Raw genomic sequence first — 24,714 nt, 5'->3', positions numbered from 1 at the left:
CTACTCTTTGGCACATACACTTGGAATTAGCATTTATTTCCAAACCAAGTGCTGGTTGCCATGCATTTCATTTCCATTTCTGCCATCCATTATTTTGCTAAAACTAAACTTAATTCTCCTACACCTGTTTGCATCTTTGTATGAGAGCTCTTATTATTTCTGATATTTTGAGGAAGTATCTTTCTTCTGCTTTTTGTATTTTGGGCACTGGAGTAGAAAATGCCTTTCAGTTTTGATCTCTATTCTGTCGCATCAATTGTAGAGCCATTCTTCCATGGGTTTTTGCATCTTTCCTGGTTTCCATTACTCTCTGTGGTAACAGAATCTGTATTTTGTGAGTGCGAAACACCTACATATACAACAAACATTGCTATAGAAAATCTTTCTGCAGATTTCTTTCCATTCTTGCAATCCATGCTTTTAGTGAAGAAAGAAATGTATGGGAAAAAAGTGTTTCTGTCTCTGCTTTTCCATGTATATTTACTTAGCTCATACCAAATTAATGTCTCAGCATATACATGAATTTTAAACATAGTAAGGTTTTATCTGCACAGTCTTTTCTTCAGCTTGCTTTAATATCTAATTAGAATTCACATCAGGAAAGATGCATGATTTTTCACTTTTTTTAGGATGCTCATTTAGCATAAGTACGTGACTATCTCAAGTGGCTGTATATGGCCATTTTTATCTAGCATAGCTTTTTGCATATTGCTACTGGTATGCTGCTCCTGAAGAATACAGTGCAGAGATACCTCTAGTGAGCAATTTTTAACCTAATTGGCATGACACTGGGAGCTGTCTAGGCATGGTAGCAGGGAGCACCAAAGAAACTAATTTACCCTTCTGCTTAGGCAGTTTTCATCAGAGTAGGCTTGGCTTCTGCTGAACTCTTGTGTTGTTGCAGCCACTCTGCTCCTGGATGTCTGAGAAAACCTGTGAAAAACTAGTTCAGATTTCTCTAGTCTGCACTGGAGTCTACAATGTAGAGATACTGAAAATGCCACTAACTAGCTCATGGCCCTTCTTGGGACAATTTGTTTACAGTCCCATGCGAGTTTAATTCCGAAAATTTGAATAAGGAAATGAACAAAAAGCAAATACCACAGTGTTAAATATCTTACGTATTTTGCTTTGCAGAATCTCTCATGTTGGTTGACTTCAAACATCTGGGGAGCAGATGATGTCAGATAGTTTGAAAAGAACAGACTGCACTTGTAAATGAAAAATGAAGAATTGCTCCAGTACAGGTATGTTCTCCTTCATGCAGAGCTCCTACAAGAGCAAGGTCCTGTCCTACTTTTCTGTCTATGCTATGTCTCTAGCTATGTTGTAGACATCAGGGAGGAAGGAACATCACAGGAGTGTGGCAAAACCCTTCCTCAGGCACTGTAAGTCAACAAATTTGTGCAATATTTCTTGTACTGCTAACACAGTAGAACCTGATAGGAGTAATAAATTAAATCAACTAGTTCATTTACATCAACACCAGAACTAGATTTGGTGCAGCAAGAGTCAGCAGCCATGCTTTTCTCCATGACAGCTCTTCCTTAGCCCTTCTTCGACGGGTGTGTGGAAACCAGTGAGAACTGATCCTGACTTGCTAATGGTAAGAATGACCTAATGCGAAATGGCAAGGAGTGTCTCCCTTGAGGAAGGATCATGCTCTCATTGTTATCCTTATTGAATACTTAGATTTTCATATGAAATGAAATTACATAAACTAAATTATTTCATGTGATCTGTTACAACAAATTTGGCCAAGGCTAAGACATACAGAAATTCCCAGTGTATTGCTGCCCTTTGCAGATAAGGAGGTTGGCCATATTCCAGCCTTTAATGTTTTCTCTTGGGCTTAATAAACTCATAAAAATATCCACTAACTTACTTTAATTTGTTTTCTAACTCTCTTTAGTGCTCTTGGACTTGAATGTATACACTCTGATCTTAGCGTGTTAGCATTGTGTGAATTTCAAACCTTTTTATAGCCATTAACTCTGTTATCAAGATACTTTCTAATTTCTTCTCCTTTGTCCTGGTAAATCTAATTTCTGATGTAAGCAAATGTTCATTGATTTCATTTGTACAGCCTGTGCTTAAGTAATTGTTTAACATCCTTTCTATTTTCTTATCCTGTGTCTCTCTAATTCTATACTAATCACTCTTCCAAAGGTGACTTTTCCTCCTTTACCATTTGGCAGAAGTGGACAGGATATTCTTAACCCTCTGTGTGAGAAAGCCCTCATAGAACCATCCTTTATACATATATATATGTGTGTGTGTGTGTGTGTGTCTATAAAATATGTATATATATATAGAATATGTATATATATAAAATATGTGTATGTATAATATATATAATGTATATAAATATATAAATATATGTTTACAGGAGACCTCTTTATTTTTATGTGTAACATTCTGTTACTATGCCAATGCCTGAAATTGCCCCCATTGAAAATTCAGATATAAATATTAATTATGTGCCTTTCAAGGCAAGAGAAGCATCATGAGTTCAAATCATGGTTAGAAATGTTTCTGAAACTGTTCTGGGAATAAAGTATGAAGAAAGCCTTATGACCTCCTATGTGATTCCTGGATTCTGTGTTAGTCTTTGCCAACACCTTAACATTTGTTGGTAGCTTCTTTTAGCTTCATATTGGATGGTTTGCAGAATTAGTTTTGGAAGTATATAACTGAGTAGCCCAGATGCATTTATTTTTGTAGTAAATTCAATTAACTTGATTCTGTCACTGCATTTTTGTTTTCCACCATTCAAAGATCTTTTCGTATCAGTGCTAGGTATCCTTAGCCTAGAGACTGCTAGCAACAAAGCTGACTCCAGCTTCCAAAGCTCCTGTTGGGATATTTAACACCAAAGAAAAATAGCAGAGAGTATAGTTTTATGAAATAAACTTACTTAACAAGATCAGTGTGAAACAGTTAACAGTGGAACAACTAACACTACTGGCAACTACATCATGACCTTCAGGCTTCGCTGTAAGCTCCTTATTAAAGTGAATGGAACGTTTCATTTTACTCAGCCATGTTCTGGTTCTGTGTTTGGCAATTCTTTTATAGTATATTCTTATTTGAAAAAGTAACTTTCCAGTCATAAAGGGCTTAAATAATTTCTGAAGAGAAAAAAAAAGTAGTTTTGACCTGTTTTTTGGTGAATGTTTGCTTATACCGTAGAAACTGCTGTTATAATAAAATCTAATGCCTCTTTGTTACATTCTGAGTAGAAAGTCCAAGAAATTAATGACGTTTCTCATAAGCAATATCTTATGGTGACAGCTGAGATAAATAGTAGGACTTCTGTTCACAGAGAGTTTGTGTGGTCCTTTCCCAGGCCTTTGTGTTTTGCATCTCAGTTAACTCAGTATCCATGAAGTCACTTTTGGAAATACAAATTTGGCATTCTGTCCTATTATTTACATCTGCTTGATACAATTACTCATATCTGTTGTTTCGTAAAGATTCTTCTGATGTCTCTGTTCTTCAGTTAGGTGACAAGACAATAACATGCAAGGAGAAGTAGGATCAGAAGCTGAGACTGGTGGGCTCCAGATCGAAAACAGAGCACTGGAAACAGTCAGCTAAACAATAAAACATTGAGCACAGAATATCAATCAAAGATGTTCAGGAGGTCAAAGTCCCACTCTTCACATAATAGTAAATGTGAAAATATTATTTCCTTATTAATGTTTTAAGAATGGTAATTTCTTTATAATAGTGTGACAAGAATAGAATAAATATGGAACTCATTTTTCACTCTGAAGTGTTTCTCAGATAAGGAAGAGGCTGCCTGCTGAAGACAGAGAGACCTCAGGATTGGGTACCATAAGTATAATGAACTCTACTAGACTTGAACTTTGCTAAAAATGTTCCCATACTGAGTTTCTTGTAAACAGATTGGATCAATGAGTATTTATAGTAAATGCATTCCTTTGCCAATACCGACATGTCATGGTCATGGGAATTTTCCCAATGAAATGTTGAAAAAAAAAGGTCTATTTGTTGAGTAAGAAGGTATATGTATTATACCTATATCTACACCTATACTATATATCTATATTATATGTATTATGAAGCCAAAGTACCCTATGGAAACTAATCCCTCTCAGTGAACTCCCAGGGGGCTATAGGCCAATCTTTACGTTATCCTGTGTGGTTTCCACCATGATTTTCTTGGGCCTTATGGCACACAGTGTGCAAGGCTGGAGTGGCCTTGCTCTGTGGACTGCCTTTTGTGTCTGAGTGCCCAGGACAGCACAGGAACCTGAGACCTGTTGAAGTAAGGGGGCTGCAGTGCAAGGCATGGATGATAAGCGTTTCTAGGCTCCATGTCTTCTACTTTGTAGTCAGAGAGTCCCAGAAACCTGAGGAACTATGGTATGAGAGGCTGCCCAGTACTTTATCCTAATGCTGAAGGCTTAGGAAGTCTTTCTGAAGCAAGGATACTGTGAGCTGCTGTTAGGTGCCATGTTTGCCAGTGTAGGATTCCCACAACACTAGGAGACTATTCTGACTCCTCCTAGGGAGCCAGAGACCATGGCCCATTCCATGGCCCATGCTTTTTGTTTTAGGAAAAAATAAAATAGAGGCAGTTTCTCTGAATTCAAAAATAAGTAGGTTCACTTTCAACAGAAAACCATGAAACTAAAGGTTTTCACTCTTCACTTGAAATGACAGATTTGTTCAAAAAGTCAGATGTTTTCATACAGTGGAAATGCTATATTTTGATCAAATCTATCCACGACTGTAGTTATTTTTTAATTAGATACTGCCTGAAGTCATGAACTGCTATTACTGAAGCAATTATCTACCACAGCATCTGCAGTGAAACAGCTTAGCCTGGGAATAGCCCTGCACAGCACTCTGGGTTACCTATGCAAACCACGGTTTGTGTCCCTGCTTCCTCTTGTAGGTGCCCTTTCAGTATTTGTGTTAATGTAAGGGAAGACCAGCTGAGTAGTTAGAGCAGCTTTACTGCTCCCAGCACTTCACTGCTTGTGTGAGTCACATGAGCTGGGCCCCATGAATATGCCTGCTCGATATCTGGCTGAATTAATGCAGCTTTTCATTTCCCTCACCAGGAGAGCACTTGATAAAAACCAAAGAAGAATTCTGTGCCAGGTAAGGAGCACATACCAATAACAAGAATGAAGGTTTTATAATATCTAGATGGACTGACACTACTTCCTTTCCTGATGGACCTTCAGACTTTGTTTAATAAGGAATGATTCCCAGGCTATCTTTAGATGACACATAATAAGCACATAAAATCTCACAGTAGCTCTGCACGTAAGGTGAACTATGAGCAAAAACCCATAGCCAACTAGAAATGCAATAAAAAAAGAAAAGAAGTAACAACTAAAAGGAAGAATTTTTCCAGAACTTTAGGATTAATCTTTCTCCTATTGCAGGGGCAAAAAAAACACATTGAAAAGTTTGATTTCTTGTTGGCTGGAGATTAATTGCTTTTTTTTTCTGGGCATTTATTGGGCTCAGGTTCACATGACCCCAGCTTGAAAAGGAGACCTGAAGCTAATTGTAAGCTAGATCTGGATGTCTCAGACCTAGTATTGAGTAAGCTGAATGTGCTTGGCAGCTCTGATACAGTGGATTTACTAAGCCTGTGCAGTCCAGACTCACTGCACTTGCAATGCAGACTCTTCCGGCTGTGCATGGGGACATACTGTACATGTAACTTTCAGCCTCTGATTAGGTACAGTAGTCTTCTCTTTTAGTTTACTTCCTAAAGCCAGATGGGAAGACAGGCATAGCCAGGACTGTTAAAATGATCCTAATACTACTCATGTATTTTTTTTTACAAATAGTGTGAACTAAAGCTAGCACACATCTGATAGATGACAAAATAGCTGTCCATGGAAGAGTTAAAAACATAAAGCAGGCATCTTTTAGAAACTGTTCAATACCGATGTTTTAGCTTCCAGATACGCAAAAGAAATGAGAAGGATTCTGTTTGCTTGTGTTTTCTGGTAGTGAAATGTCTTATTCTTGCTATTGTGCTTGGGTGGGTAGTGAAGACATTTCCCAAGCAGGAATTACTTCCAGTTTATTGTTGTCATTTCAATTAAACCTAAGTTGAATTGAGTTGTCAGTAAAATTGGTTGTTATTTTTTTAAATTCACCTCTGGACTGTTAAATGTTATTGCTTCAAACACAATACACTGGCTACTGTTGGATGCTTATAGCTAAGGTACGTAAACACAATGGACCAAGGTCATCCCTGGTGTAATTTAGTGGATTTCAACACTATTACACCAGGAGTGATTTTGGCTCAATGTTTTGGCACTAGCAGTAAAGGTCATTCCTGCAGTCTGCCCTCGCTATAGAAAGTGTGATCAAGAAGTTTTCCATTTCATTTCTCTTTTGATGGTCCTATTAAATCTTATTACACTGTTGGTACTTACCTCACTGGAGTGTCTGTGGGTTTTCTTTATAGGCAAAGCTTTCATCCCTGGACATCCATAAATAACTCTGTTCACCACACTTTCTACCACAGCATTTGAGTTATGTTTCAGAGCTGAGACAAGTGTTGGTTTGCATCTTCTGCAGATGGATTTCCCCTTCATTTTTGTCCAATTCAGAGAGGCTGCTCAAGCAAAGAAGAGCTTTCTAACCCTGGACCTTCTAGTCCAATCAGCTCCATCTGCATGTTTTGCCCTACACTATGCCTTTTGTAGGGCACTTATCCAACTTTTTTGATTAAAGTGGATTCATTATTATATATACAGAGCTCTTGAAAGCAGAAGCCGCTGCTGAAAATTCTCTTTTAAAAATTGCTTCTGAAACAGATGGCACAATAAAAAAATGTGCTAACTGCATATTTTTTTTCAATAGAAGGGTTAGTATTTATGTACTTGGGGAAGTTATGACTCAGTTGTATATTATTCAGGACTTCATTTGTGTAAGTTACTTTCTGATTAGTTATTGATTATAATCAGAACCCTTGGACCTAAATGTGCAGTATAGCTAATAAGCAGGTCTTCTCCAGATGAAGAGGATCCTTAAATGTAATTTTGATGCACTTAACACTTTCTATTTATTGAACTTTGACTTTCTATTTATTGAACTTTGTCACAAATGGCAAACTGCAGCAGGTCATTGGAACTATAGCAGTAGCAGAAGATTTGCAGTTCTTCTGTAAGTGGGGAAATAATAGAGGGTTAAAAAAAGGTCTTGTTCTTCAGTCTCCAAAGTCAAACCAATAAAAAACATTTCAAAATATGCCTCAGTAGCTAACTCAGTCTGATGCAGGTTAGTTAAATCTCATGCACTGACTGTAAGACTCATGAGGAGTGACTGCCTCATCATCTCTCACAGGCCTGTACCTCGTACCTTTAGATGTACACCCATGCCCCCCCTACTGCCTCTGCTGCAGAATAATTTCTGCAGGCCAGCAGAATGGTATGGGCTGAAGGATGGTATGGGCTGAAGGATGAATGACAGTGAAAGAAATCTCATGGAGGTGCACCAGTGGCTGTGCCACTTGGGAGGGTCGCTGTTCAAGGCACAGTTCTCGGCTGGGTGCTGATGATGTGACGATCCCCTTCCCTGCAAGCCACTCGGGCTTCATGTAAGAGCTTACCATGAGTAACAGGAGAGAAGTGACTTGAGATATCTGCTGTATATAATTTGAAGTGCTTTCTACTCAATAGGCAGAGGCACAAAAAATGAAGAGGGGCAGTACAAGGCACAAAGGATTTGATGGTGTCTAGCCCCAGTGTGGGGCTGTGAGAAAACAGAAGGGATTTGTGGAACTGGTCACAGCGTGAACTTGTGCTCCTTTGAGCCAGGCAGTACATATGGCTGTTTTTTAGTCATGTTCATGCTTGGCGCATATGTACTAGCAGCAGATATGGAGGTCAGGAATTTGTACCAAATCTTTTTAAGGGCTCCTCTGAAGTTAATGGTAGTCTTTCAGCGGGCTTTGGCTTAAGACATTCAATATCAGTGAGTTAGAAATCCTTTTGCTATCATGATTTTTGGTCACTACAGCTATGCTAGACTATAAGAAATATATAAATAGTTATAATGTGATTTTTCTCAAGCTATAGCATTGAGTTAATACTCACTATAAATAGGAATCCTGCTGACTTAAGACCAGATAAAACTTTGGTAAAAGTAGATCTGTTGTCTAAAGAGGCCAATGGAAATCAAATCCAAGCCAGACTTCTTGCCATTTGTAGCAGCTCCATCTGGAATGCTTCTTTTTTGGAACTGTGGAACTTTTTGCTGCTTTTAATTTGCCTTTTGAATCAACTGAAGCATGAGAAGTGAAACAGTCAAAATTGAAGCATTGTGCACAATGTAAATTGTGAATCCATAAGTGAACATTAAATTACTGGATGCAGAGCCCAAGTTTCCTTGAAAATATGGCAGATTTTTTGGTAACATTTGTCCAAACTTTTTAGTTGGTAATGAAAAAAAAATCCAGCCACATGTCTGTAATGGTTAAATATAGCTCAAGTTTTGTAATAAAATGCATGTACTTGCCTTGCTAATAAAACAAGTTCTAGTACTGTGACAAAGGCATATACAGTTCATACAAACTCCACCAACACTCCCACACTGCAAGATTTTAAGCTGACACTTTTTACCACTTGATTCATCTCTGTTATTTGATTCAGAATTCATGGCATGTCTTCCCTGCATCTTAGTTATGAAATTGTTTGATGACAATCATAAACCCCTGACTACTAGATGTAGTATCTGCAGGACAAGCTTTTGAAATTAACTCTTGAACACATAAGAAGAGAAGAAATTTATATGGCAGGTGGAGACATTATTTTGTATAATAAGAAACCTGAAATATCAAAGGTAAACTATGTAGCCAGTAACTACCAGGGTACATAGCAAGGGGGCCATAGTGTAAGATTGCTATACATTGTAAACATAAACTATATATAGCAAGACAATTTTAAAAAAATAAAATAGTAAAAAATTACTAGTAAATTAGATTCATATGCCACAGTGCCAAAGTATGTAAGAAGTGGAGTCTTTCTAGGTTGTGGACCTGGCATCTGCATCCTCATCTGTAGAACTTGTGAGATGCTAATGGATCGCTCCTCATGCAGCGTCCCAGCCTAGAAGATCATTCTACATTCTCATTCTGGAAAGTAGCTATCTCAGACTGCCCATGCAATTAAAACAAACGAGAGCTTTGGGATTTTAACTGTTATTACACTGCAAGGACTCTTCTATTTTGTATAAGGAGGAGAAATCATGAATGCAAAAAGAAAAAGTTTTCTAAATGTTTCAATTTAATTTAAACCTGTAGTTTATATGAGCCCCTTTATTGGATTTAGAAGGGCTCTCATTAACTGATTTGAAGCTGAGTTAGAACTTTATAGTTTCTCTTCATTTTCTGAAAGCTTGGTTTCTTGTTTCTTCATGCCACACCTTTTAATTCTAGCACAGGTAAAGCTGGAAGGCATTCATAAATCTATAATAACTGATGATACGTATGAAGTGATATACATATCCTTCATATCCCTTGTATGGGAAAGTGCGGAAGAATGTCGAGGAGATAGATGATGGAAGCTAGCCAGACTGTCCCGTGGGAAAAGGAGCATCAACAGGGCATGTTGACCCATAGTCACGTAGCTGAGCCTGTGCCAGGGTGGCGCTGCACCTGGGCTTTGAATCTGGAATAGCAATGAGCTCAACATGCTTACTGCGCATGTGTATGGTACATAAAAACTTCATCTAGTGCCCCCCCCCAATGTTCCTCACCCTGGACCGAAGCTCAGCGGTGCCAGGATCCCCCGCTCCATTATTGCCTCGATCGGGAAAACGCCGGGGAACCCCCGTTCAGGCGCAGAGGTAATAAATGCTCCATATCGACCATTGTATTCCTTGTGTTTGTGTATCTGTCCCTGCTGGGAGTGCAGGCAGTGCCCCTACCTCACCCTTACATCCCTGAATTCACTGGTTATTATTTTTACTTGTATCTTCTATGACAAAGAAAAAAGATTTTTCCGTGAACACAGTAATTTAAATTGCCAAATACTCCTGAGTTGATTCCACTTATACATCACAATCTAATGACCTTTCCTTGTCATCCTCAGGTTGATATTTACTTTCAGGATGAATGATTTGGAGGCTGATTGTCTTTATCCATATCTCCACCAGAACATGCTATCCATTTTCTATACTCTCTTACTAATTGAAGTGTTTTCAATACACAGAGTAGTGAAGACAGAATATGACCGAATGGTTATGTGGTATCTGGGATTGACATCATACTGTCAGATCCTTATTAAAGTCACTGTTACAATAGGTGTGGTTATCATTCTCTCACTCCACATATGTGTATATTATGTACTCTAGCAGGTGGAGCAGTGCCCAGATATACCTAAATGTGCAAAAACTTGTGATCTATAAAACTCTATTCCTAGAAAATCATGTTTTTGCAATACATTCAACTTTTGCATGGATTTCTTTAACATCTGCTTGAAAGGATTTTTTTTTTTTCTGGACAGTTTGAAATATAACAACACATATACTAGTATATGAGGTGAAACAGAAAACAACCCAAAACTCTCCCTAAATAATGATAGCTTGCTAATCTTTTATAATAGTTCTATGTCAAAAAAGAAAAAGAAAAAGAAAAAAAATACTGAAGGTTTTCCAGCTGGCATAGCTGTAGATCTGTGCTCAAACTGCCTTTTGTGGTAGCTAAGATGGTAGGTATAATGGCATCTGAGCTCAAGATAGCTATCAGTGCTTTTGAATGTTCAGTGTACAGGACTGCTAAACCCCATTTCCCTATACAGTCAGAAGAAAGAAATAGGGATCATATTTATATTATCCATAACACCTGACTAGTGTTGTTGTATCCTTTAATTTTCCCTACTAATTGCATAGGAGGCCAACAGTAGTGATACTGAATTTATCATTTTTCTTTTAAACTGAGTACCCTGTCTTAGGTAGTGTGGCTATAGCCTGTTGTCCTCATGCTGAGCAGTGCACAGTCTTATTGCAGGAAAAATCAATTACTTGAAGTGCAGCAGAGCACTGAAAGCTGTGGGAAAATGCACAAGGCTATGGTGAGCAGGAGCTTCATAGAGTCAGTGTGAAAGATAGACTAAAATCTTTTGGTGTCTTCATGAAAATGCTTTTGCCAAGTTCTGTAACACTACACACCATTAAAACTTCCTTTATTAAACTCAAGGAAGGAAATTTCCTTACCACCCTTGTATGCTTCATTCAGCACAAATACAGCCTATTCTTCACTGCAGTTTTTCACTTCTGAAGACACAGCATCATATGCTGTACATACCTCTTTCTGTTAGGCATACATGTGTTTACAGTACACCTATGCCAGGTTGCTGCTTGCAAATTGCGTCTGTAGGTTACATGTTTTAAAAGCCCAGTAACCTTGATAGTTTAGAACAATTTCCACTAGACTAGTAAAGGTCAAAGCTGTATCTCCCTGACAAATTCAGCGTGTCTACCTTTTTGATAACAAGAAAAACGTATTTTTCCCCTCGACCACTCTTAAAACTGGCAACTAATCTTGTATAAATTTTGGGGAAAAAAGTTGCCTGAAAAACAGTAATCAAAATTACCTATTTTTTGCTTGGAAAAGACTGACATTGTTACAAATGGCCAAAAATAATCCCTTAGGAATGGTAACATTAGTTTACAAAAATGTGAATGAGGTATGATCCTTTGCAATATAATTTATTAGTGCTATACTCATGCTTTGATTAACAGTTGCTTAGTGTTGTGAGAAAGTTTCTTTCTTCTTATCATACAAAATCAGTGCAGTGCCAAATAAAGCCGCAACATTTCACAACTCTTATAGGAGACAATATTGCAAGTCTTTCAAGTGATTTTTATACAGTTTCAGTTTCCCTGTCCTGCAATTCAGATGAAAACATGCAGCAGAATTTAGAAAAGAACGGCTAAAAGAATAAAACTTTTACAGGGAACACACATCTTTTCTAAGATCATGGCATGTATTCACCATCAAAAAAGAGTATTAAAAAAAAAAAAGAAAAAGAGTTCCCAAGCCATGACAGACTACAGAAAAGTGAAGGAGATTATTGGATGTAAAAGAAGAAGTTGTGGCTAGCAAAAATCGAATTCAATAGAAAAGAACATCAATGTAAACCATAACAAGACAAACCAAAAAGATTTTGAAAATCAACTTAAATCTTCTTCAAACACACACACACACAAAGCTGGCAGCCTGCCAGGGAATCTGTGGAACTTGTATACTGATCAGGATCTGAAATGAGTTCTCAAGGAGGAGAAGGGCACTACAGAAAACCAGCATTCGTTATTTGACTCAGTGCTCATTGTTTAGGAGCTTATGACAATCCAGGGCTTCTCCAAGGGGGTTGGGACAGATGAACTCTTTTGGTTTGTGCTGCCAGCATAGGAAGTTTTAGAAAGAACTGATGAAATGAGCATTAACATCTCCAGGACTAGACATTTTTGCCCTGATGTTTTAAAGGAGTTACAGTATGAAACTGCCAAAATATGAGTCATGGTTTGTAATTTATCTACTGAATTTATCTACCAGAATAAAGCAAGGTTGTAAACATAGTAGCATGTTAGATGGTCTCAAGGGAAAATTTAGAGAACTACAATCCAGATAGTCTGAAGTTTGTAATGGGCAAATTGTCTGGAGCTGCAGTAAAGAACAGGTCCAGTGGACACTTCATATTATGATGAAGAATCTGATAGCTTTTCTACAGAGAAATCACACTTTTATAATCTATTTGAGTTCTCCGAGGAATCAAAAAGCACATGATAAAGGATTATTTGATTGCACTTAGATTCAGAAAGCTTTCAGCAAGGTTTCTTATCTAGAAATCTTAAACAGGTATGGAGTAAAAGAGAAAGTGCTCTAGTGGATTAAACAAAATATATGAATGAGGGTTTTTGTTTACTTTGGAGGAATGAGGATAATAGAGGAATCCCAAAAGACAAGTTCTGGAACAAGTTGTATTAAATATATTCATAAATGATCTGGAAAAAGAAAATGAATAGTGAAGTAACAAATGTGATGATAATGCACTTACTCCAGGTATACAGCACTAACACTGTGAAGTTGAAGACGATCTCATGGATTCCTGAATGACATTATGGGAGATGACATTTTTTTCTTAATAAATGCAGAAAGATGGACCTGAGGAAACAGAATCCTGAAAATGCATGCATGATGATGGACTCTCTTTGTTACTACTACACAGGAAAGAAATCTTAGAGTGAGTTTGGATTGTTCCTCCAAACAAAGAATTAGATATTAGAATTTATGAAGAAAACTACAAAGGATGGAACAGCAATCCTTATTCCAAAGCAAATTGGAGGCACTCTTGTGAGTATTGTGCACCATTTCAGTCAATCCTTTCTCAAAAACAGTATAGTTGGATTTGATAAGTTACAGGGAAAAGTAACAAGAATAATTAGAGGTATTGTATAATATTTGTATGAAGAATGCTGAAATAGACTGGAACTCGATTTGAAAAAGAGACATGACAGGGAGGGATATTTGACAGAATACTTCTCACAGAATACTATTAAGTTTTGAATACGTTGCCAAAGGTTCTTTGAATGCCAAAAGAATAAATAGATTAAAGGAAAATAAGGATCAAACATGGACTAATACACGTGATGAAGACACTAACTCTTACTTATGTAGTCTGGAAAGTGGGAGTGTATATCAAAAGAATTATCAAACAGAGGTTCTTGCCCTTTTCTCACACCCTTTCCCTAAAGCAAGTGTTACTAGCCACAGTTCAAGTATCACTATGGGCTAAAAGAACTCCTGTTTTGACTTGTGATGACTGTTTGCATGCCTTTTTTGGGGTATAAGAAAGTAGAAATATTTGTGTAAGCAGTAAACTAGTTAGCCATCTGTATGAAACTGTTTGTTTTGAATTCTCTTTTAATTCTCTTTTTGAGATGCAGATATACTTTTATACAGATATGATGGTAAAAAGTAGTTGGGGTTCTTTACTTGACTGGTAGGGTACCCAGCACATTTCTGGTATAAAAACAGTTCATTGTGTATCACTGTGATGCATAGGATGCCAAATGTGCTCACACTTAGAGCAATAGATCACAGCTGATAAGCATCAGCCACAAGAACAGCATAATCCCAGTTGCTACGTCATTTTTGATGCAGAAGGAGATACAAGTCATTCAAACTGATAGCTCAGCTTGTATTGAATCTTATCCGCAGAACTGCCAGTGTGTAAAACAGTTCAGCCACCTCGTCACATGTGAGAAAATTGTTTTAGTCTTATACTCTCCCAGAGAAAGATGTCAAGAGACTCCTGATACTCTGTTTACCCAGGTACTAACAAAATGCTAATGAAAACATGTTAAAATGTCTCTTGCTGCCAGTGAATCACAGTGTTCACAACTAACTTGACTCCATCGGCTATTTTAGCTAGATAGTGTAAAATGCTTAGTAAACATGAGCAAAGTTTCTGCAGAAAACAGCTCACTCTGACTTCAAGAGTATGGTAAATCCCACTTGCCTTGATCTTCAGTTTGTCTCATCAGACAACAACACATTCATAGGGTTAATGCAGAGTTATGTAATAAAGCTGTATAAAATATGAACACTGATTTCATTGATGACACCATTGCAGTCCTTTTTAGCTTTTTTTTCATGTTGAAAATGCAAGACGACTATTAAAGTGTAATGGCACAGAACATCTTGTTTAAAAAAACAGAAACCTTTTACAGTATTCTTGTTTATGGATGATATTTAGTGCCTTTGTATTCTTACGGTGTGCTTCTAAGTCAATTGAAATGCAAGTGTTAATGAAACCTCTACCATAACACATTCATTCTTTCCTACACCAAATGAGTCTACTACAAGATGTAAATGACTTACATATATCTGCTGCTCAGGTTTTATTGTTTTAGGTTAATTTATTCACTGTAATATTCTTAATGAAAGTAATGACTCTTCCACTAGTTTGTATATTCATATATTGCAATTTTATTAAATCATGCTGTGAAGGTTCATACTGGCTGCTCTAAACATTTCTGAAGTTTCGTGTTACATTTAATATATAAATGCAATCTTCTAGCAGATTATCAGCACAGTATATTTTGTTATCCTCTGCTCTTCCTAATTTGTTCTCACCAGGGTATATCTAATGCACAGGAGTACTTGTAAAGGCAGGGCTGTAACATTCTTATGCATTTTATTAGCACAGACTATTGCATATACAGACCAAGTTCTAGAAATCACAACCAGCTCAGCACTTTTTTTGTTTTTCTACTTTATTGCTATGGAGATCTAACGTAAATTGACTGTTCCAAAAATTGTCACTTGGCTGTTAGATTTCTAGCTTTAATTTTAAATGAAAAAAATAAATCTTTTCTGGAACAAATAATGAGCACTTGAGAAATTAAAAATATGGTGGCTAGAATCCTTTTACCCACCTCATACAACTATAAAATTCTGATTACCAACTACGTGTAATCTAAACTATTACATAATACAGCTTTGCGTGATCAACCCTTCTTAATCTGTTAAAAGTCTTTTGTTACATAAGTGAATTGCATTTACTTTTTTATTGTCCGTAAACTTGTTGTCTTGCTAATATGGGCAACTCACACTTCTTAAAACAGAGTTCAAACATGAGCTAAGAAATATCAGACTTCTCCTGAGAAGGAAGTATTACTAGGCCTAGTTTATAGAATAAAAGCCTGAAGAACAAAGAGGTTAAGTGAGCTGCCCAAGGACACAGCAGGCAATAACCAAAAGAGCCCCTAACAACAGTAATATTATTTTCTGGCCACTGGACTCCATTTAAATGCAGCACAACCTATTTTAACACAAAATGAGGAATGTTGAGATAAAATCCAACTACAGTTCTAGGAGAATGTTGTCAGATAATCTGAGTATCTTTCATGTGAGTTGTCATGTGTCATATATAGATTAACACAAAATAATGCTCTCTTCTTTAAGGCAGAAATAAGGCTGTTATCCCAGTATTATTCTCCATGCTTTTCCAGTGTGAGCTTCCTCAGGTTTGGTTTGCTTAAAAAGAAAGACAACAAATTGATTTAAAAACAAATTTTAAGATTTATGCAGATAATAAAGCCTTAACACCACGTGGAAAATCACTGAATGTTAACCCCCTTTACTAAATAACATGCTAATTTTCACTGGGCATTCTCCTTTTGCTTTCACTATGTGTAAATCAGGAACTGTTCCATGGAAGTAGTAAAAGATTAAAGCTGACACGTCTGGGAACAGACTCAGACCCAAGGTCTAATATTACAGAAGCTAATCGAGGAACATTATATTTGCTGCTGCTGTTAAGGAGAAAAGGTCCATTCCAGGAAGATTTTATTAATACTTTCCTGTATTGGGGCAGTCAGTGGTTTCACTCCTATCTAACAACCGAAGGTGGCATTACTCACAGCAAAGGTTCCTCTGTGATAATGTCGTGTCATGGCATTGCAAACAGACTTAGCCTCCCATTCAGCTGCATACCAGTGTGAAATTGGAGAATAATGATGTGGAGAATCACTTTGATTGTACAGATTGTATTTTAAATTAATAAACTGCTGAACTAAACCATGTATTTCTGATTGTACTGACCAAAACGTGCCCTGTCGTGAATGTTAAGTTTTGTTATATTCCTTTTTTGAAAGATTCTTAATACTGGATTTGCCAGCCTCACATAATTACAAATACAAGTGCTACAAAAAGTGTCAATAGAGGTGGAAGAAAATTTTCGCAGATGGTTTGGCATTCAGACAAAATGTTTTGCCTTTATTGCTCTTGATTCTTTTTCTGCTTTTCACACTGCTATTCTGAGTCTCCCTTATGGATTAATAGCCAGATCCAAGAAATGACCTCCTAAAAGATTGAGGCTTCCTAACTTTTCTATGACTGTCTCCAGAGTGGAATTCAAGATCTCTCTACAGAGGCTAGAGAAGTCAAATAACTCAAAACAGGATCCTTAATGGTCACACTGAGTGGGAACAACTTAAATTCAGCACATTCAGCATACGGCTTCCTAGGAGACAACCAGAAAACAGCATGAAAGATATCAATAGGTATATGCATGCAAATACAAACCTAAATCCCATTCACGTTTGTGGAAATATTTTTGTTACCTTCAGGGGACTTTGGATCCAGCTGTTATAGCTGAGTGCAAGATCCAGTTTTACACACTTTAGAATGGTGCATCAAATATAATTTGATCACAACCATATTTGAAGACATGTTTTGTCTCTTAAGTGTATTCTCCTTTGAGATACTATTTCTGAAACATTTTGAAATTTCGAACTGCCTGCTTTTTAGAAATAACACCTGCAATATCATTTGAAGCAATCTCTCTGTAAAACTTACTTTCTGAATAGTTTAAGATAGACAAATTCAGGTTCTTAGTCTGCTAACTGCTAGAAACAGTTTATCTATTTTTGTTTTCTCCCTTGAACAAAAGAACAAACAAAGCAACACAACATCCTCTCTGAATGGTGAAAACACCTGGAAAATATTTCAGTGTAGGAAGTACTCTAAAAAGGAATTACTTAACACATTGCACTTTTGCTCTGAATGCATCCTTCTATTTTCCACTTGAATTTAATTCAGAATATAAGTAGGAGTAATCTGAAGCAAATTACCATCAGCACTTGTGTTTAAGAAATAGGATATAAGCACCTTTCTTAAACTTGGAGCTTCTCTCTAAAGTTCTTCCTCAAAAAAGCATGACTTGGTTCTCCATTCCAGACTCTTTGCTTCCTTTAGTTCAAAGTCACCAGCTGCATCTGTGTGTCAAAGTTAAAGACAGTCTGATTTTTCTGATGCCTTATAAAATATCTTTGTGAAAGTGTACCTGAGCTTGGGTTCCCAAAGATATTTAGGAGTCGGAATCCCATTGAATTCCTGCCACAAAAATGCCATTAGGAATCTGTGTCTTATCTCCTACACTTGATACATATTTGGTAAATGTAAGGTAATTTCTAAAATTAAAGTTAGGGTTTGTTAACATTTTCGTTATTTCGTTATTATAATAGCTCTAAGATATATGGACATGAAGCTTATTGGAAAACAGTAGCTGTGCTCTACAAAGACCTGGAATACATGTAAGATCAGAGTATTTCTGGTATGTCATGAAAAATATTTTGATGTGATTCATATTCTGTTCAGAAAAGATATGTATTATTTCTAAATACTTATAGTGCTTTTCATCTTTATAATTGCTTTACTGGCATTAATTAATCCTCACAATGAGGTGGGTGATAAATTAAGGTGGATGAAGAATTCACAACAACTAATTTATCTGGGAAATACAGTTCTTTTCCTGAACGTGAAGTGTTCAGGACCAGGCAGGGAGTTTTACTGACTTATTCATACTGCACAACAGTTGTGTTAATCTTTTATGCAAATATATTTCAATCCATGGATTTCTTATGAGCTGTTCAGTGTGGCTGGGTTTTACATAGAAGTTTTAGGAAATTAGCAGTGCAATTTCTACTGACTTCTGAAAGCTGGAACTTCTAGGTTCCTCATGCATAATCTGTACAGAACTTATCCCCACTATTGGATGGAGACCCTGCTATGTACCAGCCATCTCTCTCAAGGCTTGTTGGGGTGGGGAGGAAACCAGTGGTCTGGACTGGAGCTGTGACACACTTCACATTGGTCTCGGATCTATGGGATTGGGGGACCAGTACCCAGGACACATCATGATGTACATCCCACGTTCATACAAGACACACAGAACAGCACTCAATTTAGCAGCTCCCGGATTTAGCCTTGATGGAAAAATTTCGGCTGCTCTAGTTATTCAGTATTTGTAGCCTCATAGTAAAGACAAGCTAGTCAGGTCATACTGACCTGCGATTTCTGCTACTGCCACTGGTAACACTACATGAACTGTTGAAGATGACTCCTACGTGGTGCATGAGAGCCCCACCTGACAGCGGCCAGTGCAGTTTATACCTACCTGCTACACTTCGAGTCAATCTATCCCAGCTTGTTTGGCTCTACCATTTAAAATGGTAATTTTTATTTATTTATATAAATTAATGTTAATGTCAGCAAAGCATTGAGGTAACCCACTGCTGATAGAATAAAATATATATTTTTGTTAGTGTACTTTAAACAGCAGGCAAGCTATACAGGCAGTAAAGCAGGAAGGGTATGTACCAGCTCATAAATTTGACAGGCAAACTGCTGTGCTACTTGCCACGTAATTGTATTGTGGGAAATGGGAACACTGTGCTGGAATCTATAGTAATGTTTTAACCTTGAGTGATTTTGATAAAAAAAGAGTGCATTTCATCACATAAGGAAGCATTCTCTACTCTGCAATAGAATAAGATATCTTTTCCCTTTAAAACTGTACCTTCTATAATAGCCAAATATCAGAAAATTTCCATGCTCAGACACAAGCCTGCTTGATAGCAAAAAATGAATGCAGACAGGCAGATCACATGGTTTATTTGCAGCTTTGAAGTGAATTAATTGTAAAAGGAATTTTAGTAAATAAGGAAGAGAGACATTTGTACTATCTAACCTGGAGTTTCTATCTGAGGTATCTAACTTACAGGCACAGTCAGTGGAAGGAAACAGGCGTCTTTAAAAAAAATTTCTGATGCCGGGTATTTCCAGCAGACATTTCAAGGTATTTATTTCTTTTTGCTTACCCTAAGGAGATCTTAGGTTAACCAAGTTTCTCAGTTAGGTGTTTCTTTTAGGTATGAGAGCTATGGGGTAGAAAGCATCTCTCTGAGCCAGCTTTGATTAGCTCAGAGCTGCCAGAGGGTGGATGCCTTGTATGCCTAATGCTGCAGGACTCCATTCTAAACGTGGCACCATGACAGCTTCAGAGTGGAGGATGCAGCTTCTTTATGTCCTCTTCTTTCTTCTCTTTGCAGAATAAGTGTTGCACATAGAACAGTATAGCCTTTAAGAATACTGATTAAATCCTTCTTTATGATTTTTTTCCATTACATGGCAAAAGCACTGAAAGCTTTGACATTCAACACAGATCTTTTGACACCTTTTCTTTAAATGGCATCCAAATCTTCTAGTTATTGTTTAATTTATTATGTACTTTAAAATGTTCAATGTTATATTCTTGGTCTTCTCCAATATGTATCTTTCCAACGCTAGAACAAAAATAAAATTTCCAGTCTGAAGTCAGACTGACCCTGGCTTTACCCTATGGTTGAAAGAAAAGAAGGGTTTAAAGCTAGACCAGTGCCAGCCATGGAAAGTTGAAAACAATTAAATGTTGGCTAATTGCATTATCCCCTATTTTTGAAGTTAATAAAAGCATAATCTATTTGTACCTGCCATTTGCCTTAGGAGACAACAGAAGATAATGAAAATATTTTACTATCTATTTTCAAATTATAAGCTGTTGTTTCCAAAGAAAGTCAAAACCCATGTATATTATCACATTATTGTTCTCCAGGGACTGCAGTCACTATAGTGATGGTAATTACATGGCTTCATTAACTTTCTACATTCTACCTGTTATGGGGGTTTCACATTAAGAAAATTTGCATATACAGGAAATGAATGCCATTTGCAAGGAGCTAATGTCATTAAACATTTAAGCAGCCTCTCTCAAGTAAACAAGAGATTTTCACTGGAATATCCTTTTAGCATGCCTCTAAAACCAGTGCAGTCACAATTTTCACTTTAAAGGAAAACATGTAAAAAGCATTTAGAGTAAGCAACAGCCATCTTAACAAAACTGATTTAAAATTGGAAATAATTCAATTACTCTCACAATCATTAAAATGTATAATCAGGTGCAATATCTTTCTGCCAGATTAATACTAGCTCATGTTAAGACTGTGTATGTGTACATATGATATACTGTAATCAGTGACCCATATTTAAATAGCACATGTAATGAAAATTCTCATTTTCTCATCTGTAATTGCCTAATTTTTGCTATTAATGGGTTATACATAAAAAACAACTTTCAATTTTTACTTACAAGTTATAAAAAAAAAGGAAAGAGACATTTTATACTCTGCTTTAGTAGAAAGAACACAACTGGTTGGTAGGCTGTCACATTTTCATTTCATGGACTTGATGCAAGCCCATTAATGCCAATACTTTTTTTTTTCTTCTATTTGCTTGCCAGTTCTGAGAATACTTAACTGCAGATTTCAGTGGACACAAGATTTTAGAAATTGACTGTGGTTTGAAGCCCTTTGCCTTGTCCAGAGCTCTTACTGTAGCAGTTTATTTTATTATAATACCTTACATACGCCTAACTCTTTTGGAAAGTCTGACCTAATTCTGATTTAATCCAGTTCTGTGTTCTGAGTATCTAACATTCCTCTCAGCTGTTTCTCCTTTGTTTTGACAGCAGGTGCTGATACTTCTGAGACCTTTCATTATGTAACAGCCCAGTAGGTAGTATAGATGTGAAGGAATTAGGAAACCCAGCTGCTATTCTTTCCTTAGTCCATAGACATTCATGCAAGATTGTCCTACAAAGGCCAGGTTATAGGCAAAGCACGGAGCTATCCTCCTTTTGAATGAAGGGGGCAGGGGGGACTAGCCTTACACTCAGTGCTTCCTCTAGGAAGCTTACTGTTCAGTTACCGGTTTTTGAGATCTGTCTTCTGATGAAACTAATTTTCTTATGGAATTTCAAGGAGAATAAAATGTGTAACTGTACTTAATAGCTTCCAATTTAAGAAATCTAAAAGTTCAAAACTGAAAAATGGGAATTTTAGTACCTAACTTGCAGAAGCTTAAGGTCTTTATTAGTTCTGATTCTTTATGCTTTCTCCATAGTAATGTCATTCTGATTCTTTATGCTTTCTCTACAGTATCTTTCTGAATTAGACTTTATCTGTAAACTTCTTTTACTTTCTAACTTTGGAGAGGGCAGAAATACCACAAACACACTCTATTCCATGAAGCATTATAGGGCTTATATTTGTTCAGTACTTTGAGCTCCTCTGACGAAAAGTGCTAAAGAAACATAATGCACAAGCAGCTGGACTTGGGAAGGAAAGCTGGAAGGGGAAATGCCAGCAATGTTCCCTATTGTACCAGTTCTGAGTACACTATAAATCTTCTGATTACTTTGAATGCAAGGCTTATATGAAACTGGCAACCATTCATAGATGAGATGGGGGAAAGAAATGAAGAAGTAGACCGATATGTTAAAAAGGAAGTCTAAAGTTCATCTGTGTGTCTAACTGGAATGGTTTGAGAAGGTACCGCTCTTAGTCCAGGACTACCAGGTATCTGGGCATGTAGCCAACACTGGCCATGGATTTTGTGAACATATCCTGATCAGCTTTAGTAGAAAAGTCAGCTGATAAAGTCTCCTGTGGCTGTTCAAGCTAAGCTAGCTTATTTTTCAGGGAAATGGATGAGAAGCCTTCACACAAACTTTTACTGCAGCACAGCTGAAGAGTGGTAAAATTTTCAGATACTGTGATTGTGCTGTACTCCTGCCTAGCTACACCGCATCTGGGCCTGTGCTGTATCTCTTCTCTTTCTCAAAATGACTTTTCAGTAGTAAGGAAAGGAAGGGTTTGGGGGAAGGAGTCCTCCTTCTTTTCATCTGCAGCTAGGTAGACTAGGTCCTTGGCAGGAGAGTGAGGAAAACAGGGATAGAGGTAAATGTGCTAAAAAAAGGGCCTTATGCTGCATGGGCTACAGGAGAAAAAAGGGCTATAAATATGAGACAAAGTCCCCAGCATTTGCGTCCTGGTCACCTTCTGAACTCAGATTTGCTAGACAGTGTGAAGAGGATGGAGGTCTGATGATGGGGAAGAGAGAGACACTTTTACCTCCATGTGCAGCCCACCCAGGCCCAAATGGCCTCCTGAACAGTGAATAAGCTGAATAGCACTGTGTTGCTTGGTTGTACCCTTCTGTCTTTTGAATCTTTGTACGACTGTAGCTTACAACAGTTCATATTAATGGCTTCTCTCATGCTTTTAAAAAGTCATTTCCCTTTGCAGTGTAATCTTTAAGGTACATTATGTTGTATTGAAGTGACTTTCCAATTGGATATTACAAGTACTCAGACAGTGTTTGAAATATGTTCGTTTCTTGAACTGCAACTATTGATCTGATCTTTGTTACTGTAATCTTGTGATGCTAAACCTTTCTTCTCAGTTAATTCTTTTTTTCTCCTCTACATTTTGCTATGCTTTGTTTTGCTTACTTACTTTCTCACTTATTTATTTATTTTTCTTCTCAGCAGTTATATTTCCTCTCCATTCCTTTAACAGCTGCTCTTAAGGAATTTCAGTGTTGTATAGTTATTTGTGAGCTAGACTGTTACACTCTCTTGGTACCTGCTGTCTTTACTTGAAGCCTCTAAACCAGTAATTGGTAACAAGTTTCTCTCAGTGGGTTTTACACACAGCTGCAAGGCAAAAAATAAACAGTTCTTTCAAGTCTAAACTCTTAGGGTTACAGCTGTATACTAATGACTTCCCCAGCCTGCTAATGCAAATTTTAAAGAGATATCATCCATTTTTATTAATGGATTTGTAAAAGCCTTTCCACAGTTTAGGCAGGACCTTATAATGACAATTGTGAGAACACAACATCAAAAGAATATCCTTCCTCTTTAAATTAGTCACTGATGTGTAAGTTCATAACTTTTCATCAAACCGTAATTCACCTTCTCAAAGCTTTTTAAGTTGCTAGAATTTTTTTAAAAATATGTAAGAATGCCTGCTGTATTGAGACATGTAATTATTTCAACAGTTAAATCACAAAATAAATGGCACAAAAGTTTTTGGTTTTTTTTTAGTATGAATCAAACTTGTTGAGATCTTTCTGCTCCTATATTCTTAGGAGAAATTTTCAAGCAAAGTAACATTTTGGTGGAGTATTATTGCTTTTCTTAAAAAAAATACGAACATGCAAACACAAAGATATGAAAGTCGCATAGCAGTCTTCAGCTAAAGTGTTTTTTTTTTTCTTTTAAACCTCTGACAAAGAGTCCAATGCTGGAAATTGGGGGAAAGGAGAAATAAATGTTTATTCAACCATTCCAGTTGCGATCAGGTAGGTCACAACTTGATACACAAAAGTATATTTGTTTTGCCGAGAATAAAACATATGCATAAATTGTGTGTGTGTGTATGTTTGTGTATGTCTATGCATATGTCTGTGTGTAGATAGAGGAGAGAAAATACAGTTAAATAGAATAAAGATATTTTTCACAATTATTGTTCTGCTGAGATTTTTCTTTTCTTGCCTTCTAAAGAAAACCCTTTTAAACTCAGTAATTTTAGAGATTTTTCTCTCAAGCTGTTTCAGTATTGGCATCTAGTTTTCCTTTTTTTCAGAATGAGTAATACTAGTTTGTGTTATTTAAGCTTTTCATGTGACTGTTTCATCTTCTAATAATACTTCAAAAGCTTATTTAACAGATTCAAAAAATATCTGCAATGTTGATTGTACAGGTATGTAAATCAGACCACTAAAGGCTTGGGATGCTGGGGCAAAAAATTATGGTTATTTCCACAGTAAAAACAGTAGCAAGAAAAAAGTATTCACTCCTGTTGATTTTGAATGGTAGCTATTCTGGCCATAGCAGCATAGGGATAACCTCCTGATTTAGGAGATGGTGGCGCAGTTGCTGTTCTTATATTTGCCAGGTGGTAGCCAATCCCTACTACTGCAGCATAGCAGCAAAGTGCTAAGGGTCATAGAAATTTAGTTCAGACTGAGTACGTTGT

Source organism: Dromaius novaehollandiae, chromosome 2, assembly GCF_036370855.1.
Source record: "Dromaius novaehollandiae isolate bDroNov1 chromosome 2, bDroNov1.hap1, whole genome shotgun sequence".
Lineage (NCBI taxonomy): Eukaryota > Metazoa > Chordata > Aves > Casuariiformes > Dromaiidae > Dromaius > Dromaius novaehollandiae.
The sequence above is the reverse complement of the archived record's forward strand: the minus strand, read 5'-3'. Positions refer to the sequence as shown.